Source organism: Durio zibethinus, unplaced genomic scaffold, assembly GCF_047325235.1.
Source record: "Durio zibethinus cultivar Kanyao isolate XHJ-2024 unplaced genomic scaffold, ASM4732523v1 HiC_scaffold_3, whole genome shotgun sequence".
In the NCBI taxonomy this organism is placed as follows: Eukaryota; Viridiplantae; Streptophyta; class Magnoliopsida; order Malvales; family Malvaceae; genus Durio; species Durio zibethinus.
In genome coordinates this window covers 304954-309953 of record NW_028323044.1, presented here as the reverse complement: position 1 = coordinate 309953, position 5000 = coordinate 304954, and positions in this window count along the sequence as shown.

Sequence of the window (5000 nt, the reverse complement as noted above, 5' to 3'; positions counted from 1 at the left end):
TTTTTGTTGGCATGCACAAAAAAATTCAGCTAAAAACTCGAACCGGAGAAGATTTCGTGACCGTTTGAAAAAAGTGTCCCCATTTCAGACACTTTAACGGCTACTGGCAGCAAACCTGTAAAATCTCAAACGCTCTTTAAGGGGGTGTGAGTTCTCAGAGGTTTGATGAGGGATAGGGGGCCAACACAAGGGCCAAGTACCAGCACCCATCGCACGTCATGTGCGCACACCCCCCCGGCCCCCCTCCCAATCGCCGGAACCCCAATGCCGCCGGTCAGGTTCTCCGGCGGTACTCCGGCGGTACTCCGGCGATGCTCCGGCGATGCTCCGGCGATGCTGTCCCGAGTGAAAAAAATGCGGCACCAGCACATGCTGGAGCCAAGCATGGGCACCGTGGCTCAAAATCGAACTCCGGCCAAGGCCTCGACCATCAATGGCACATGATGACGCATGGTGATGGCACATGCATCGACCATCATCGGCATAGGCTGCCCTTCGGTACGGGCACCTGCCTCGACCGCCATCGGCACAAGCTGGGCCCTGGTGTGGGTTGTTGCCTCGATCACCAGCGGCACATGCTGAGCCTTGGTGCGGGCGGTTGCCTCGAGCACCATCGGCAGACCCTGGGCCCTGGTGCGGCCGGTTGCCCCGATAACCATCGGCACACGCTGGGCCCTGGAGCGGCCGGTTGCCTCGATCACCATCGGCAAAAGCTGGGCCCTGGTGCGGGCGCTTGCCTCGACCACCATCGGCACACGCTGGGCACTGGTGCGGGCGCTTGCCTCGACCACCATCGGCACACGCTGGGCCCTGGTGCGGGCGCCTGCCTCGATCACCATCGGCACACGCTGGGCCCTGGTGCGGGCGGTTGCCCCCAGCACCATCGGCACACGTTGGGCCCTGGTGCGGGCGCTTGCCTCGACCACCATCGGCACACGCTGGGCCCTGGTGCGACAGGTTGCCTCGACCACCATCGGCACACGCTGGGCCCTGGTGCGGGCGCTTGCCTCGACCACCATCGGCACACGCTCGGCCCTGGTGCGGTCGGTTGCCTCGACCACCATCGGCACACGCTGGGCCCTGGTGCGGGCGCCTGCCTCGATCACCATCGGCACACGCTGGGCCCTGGTGCGGGCGGTTGCCCCCAGCACCATCGGCACACGTTGGGCCCTGGTGCGGGCGCTTGCCTCGACCACCATCGGCACACGCTGGGCCCTGGTGCGACAGGTTGCCTCGACCACCATCGGCACACGCTGGGCCCTGGTGCGGGCGCTTGCCTCGACCACCATCGGCACACGCTCGGCCCTGGTGCGGTCGGTTGCCTCGAGCACCATCGGCACACGCTGGGCCCTGGTGCGGGCGGTTGCCTCGACCACCATCGGCACACGCTGGGCCCTGGTGCGGGCGCTTGCCTCGACCACCATCGACACACGCTGGGCCCTGGTGCGGCCGGTTGCCTCGAGCACCATCGGCACACGCTGGGCCCTGGTGCGGTCGGTTGCCTCGACCACCATCGGCACACGCTGGGCCCTGGTGCGGGCGCTTGCCTCGACCACCATCGGCACACGCTGGGCCCTGGTGCGGCAGGTTGCCTCGACCACCATCGGCACACGCTGGGCCCTGGTGCGGCAGGTTGCCTCGAGCACCATCGGCACACGCTGGGCCCTGGTGCGGTCGGTTGCCTCGAACACCATCGGCACACGCTGGGCCCTGGTGCGGCAGCTTGCCTCGACCACCATCGGCACACGCTGGGCCCTGGTGCGGCCAGTTGCCTCGAGCACCATCGGCACACGCTCGGCCCTGGTGCGGCAGGTTGCCTCGACCACCATCGGCAGCCTCGACCACCATCGGCACACGCTGGGCCCTGGTGCGGGCGCTTGCCTCGACCACCATCGGCACACGCTCCGCCCTGGTGCGGTCGGTTGCCTCGAGCACCATCGGCACACGCTGGGCCCTGGTGCGGCAGGTTGCCTCGACCACCATCGGCACACGCTGGGCCCTGGTGCGAGCGCTTGCCTCGACCACCATCGGCACACGCTCCGCCCTGGTGCGGTCGGTTGCCTCGAGCACCATCGGCACACGCTGGGCCCTGGTGCGGCAGGTTGCCTCGACCACCATCGGCACACGCTGGGCCCTGGTGCGGGCGCTTGCCTCGACCACCATCGGCACACGCTGGGCCCTGGTGCGGGCGCTTGCCTCGACCACCATCGGCACACGCTGGGCCCTGGTGCGGCAGGTTGCCTCGACCACCATCGGCACACGCTGGGCCCTGGTGCGGGCGCTTGCCTCGAGCACCATCGGCACACGCTGGGCCCTGGTGCGGTCGGTTGCCTCGAGCACCATCGGCACACGCTGGGCCCTGGTGCGGCAGGTTGCCTCGACCATCATCGGCAGCCTCGACCACCATCGGCACACGCTGGGCCCTGGTGCGGGCGGTTGCCTCGACCACCATCGGCACACGCTGGGCCCTGGTGCGGTCGGTTGCCTCGAGCACCATCGGCACACGCTGGGCCCTGGTGCGGCAGGTTGCCTCGAGCACCATCGGCACACGCTGGGCCCTGGTGCGGCAGGTTGCCTCGACCACCATCGGCACACGCTGGGCCCTGGTGCGGGCGGTTGCCTCGACCACCATCGGCACACGCTGGGCCCTGGTGCGGGCGCTTGCCTCGAGCACCATCCGCACACGCTGGGCCCTGGTGCGGCAGGTTGCCTCGAGCACCATCGGCACACGCTGGGCCCTGGTGCGGCAGGTTGCCTCGAGCACCATCGGCACACGCTGGGCCCTGGTGCGGGAGCTTGCCTCGAGCGCCATCGGCACACGCTGGGCCCTGGTGCGGCAGGTTGCCTCGAGCCCCATCGGCACACGCTGGGCCCTGGTGCGGTCGGTTGCCTCGAGCACCATCGGCACACGCTGGGCGCTGGTGCGGGCGCTTGCCTCGACCAGCATCGGCACACGCTGGGCCCTGGTGCGGCAGGTTGCCTCGATCACCATCGGCACACGCTGGGCCCTGGTGCGACAGGTTGCCTCGAGCACCATCGGCACACTATCGGCCCTGGTGCGGGCGGTTGCCTCGACCACCGTCGGCACACGCTGGGCCCTGGTGCGGGCGCTTGCCTCGAGCACCATCGGCACACGCTGGGCCCTGGTGCGGCAGGTTGCCTCGAGCACCATCGGCACACGCTGGGCCCTGGTGCGGGAGCTTGCCTCGAGCGCCATCGGCACACGCTGGGCCCTGGTGCGGCAGGTTGCCTCGAGCACCATCGGCACACGCTGGGCCCTGGTGCGGTCGGTTGCCTCGAGCACCATCGGCACACGCTGGGCCCTGGTGCGGCAGGTTGCCTCGACCACCATCGGCACACGCTGGGCCCTGGTGCGGGCGCTTGCCTCGACCACCATCGGCACACGCTGGGCCCTGGTGCGGGCGCTTGCCTCGACCACCATCGGCACACGCTGGGCCCTGGTGCGGCAGGTTGCCTCGACCACCATCGGCACACGCTGGGCCCTGGTGCGGGCGCTTGCCTCGAGCACCATCGGCACACGCTGGGCCCTGGTGCGGTCGGTTGCCTCGAGCACCATCGGCACACGCTGGGCCCTGGTGCGGCAGGTTGCCTCGACCATCATCGGCAGCCTCGACCACCATCGGCACACGCTGGGCCCTGGTGCGGGCGGTTGCCTCGACCACCATCGGCACACGCTGGGCCCTGGTGCGGTCGGTTGCCTCGAGCACCATCGGCACACGCTGGGCCCTGGTGCGGCAGGTTGCCTCGAGCACCATCGGCACACGCTGGGCCCTGGTGCGGCAGGTTGCCTCGACCACCATCGGCACACGCTGGGCCCTGGTGCGGGCGGTTGCCTCGACCACCATCGGCACACGCTGGGCCCTGACCACCATCGGCACACGCTGGGCCCTGGTGCGGGCGCTTGCCTCGAGCACCATCCGCACACGCTGGGCCCTGGTGCGGCAGGTTGCCTCGAGCACCATCGGCACACGCTGGGCCCTGGTGCGGCAGGTTGCCTCGAGCACCATCGGCACACGCTGGGCCCTGGTGCGGGAGCTTGCCTCGAGCGCCATCGGCACACGCTGGGCCCTGGTGCGGCAGGTTGCCTCGAGCACCATCGGCACACGCTGGGCCCTGGTGCGGTCGGTTGCCTCGAGCACCATCGGCACACGCTGGGCGCTGGTGCGGGCGCTTGCCTCGACCAGCATCGGCACACGCTGGGCCCTGGTGCGGCAGGTTGCCTCTATCACCATCGGCACACGCTGGGCCCTGGTGCGACAGGTTGCCTCGAGCACCATCGGCACACTATCGGCCCTGGTGCGGGCGGTTGCCTCGACCACCGTCGGCACACGCTGGGCCCTGGTGCGGGCGCTTGCCTCGAGCACCATCGGCACACGCTGGGCCCTGGTGCGGGCGGTTGCCTCGAGCACCATCGGCACACGCTGGGCCCTGGTGGGTTTAGGCACATCTTCAAATTTCTGCCGTGCCAATGCCATTTTTATGGCTTGTAAATTCATACAATGGTCCCCTAAGCCTTCACGTGAAGTTTCGTTGGAAGATGACTCGTTTTCTATTTTTCATGATTTTTGAAACTTTTTGCGGTTCGGGATTTTTTAAAATTTTTTTATAAGGATTTTTGGCCCCAAATTTTGTAGGCATGATCCTTATATTTTTGTTGGCATGCACAAAAAAATTCAGCTAAAAACTCGAAGTAGAGAAGATTTTGTGACCGTTTGAAAAAAGTGTCCCCATTTCAGACACTTTAACGGCTACTGGTAGCAAACCTGTAAAATCTCAAATGCTCTTTAAGGGGGTGTGAATTCTCAGAGGTTTGATGAGGGATAGGGGGCCAACACAAGGCCAAGTACCAGCACCCATCGCACATCATGTGCGCACACCCCCCCGGCCCCCCTCCCAATCGCCGGAACCCCAATGCCGCCGGTCAGGTTCTCCGGCGGTACTCCGGCGATGCTCCGGCGATGCTGTCCCGAGTGAAAAAA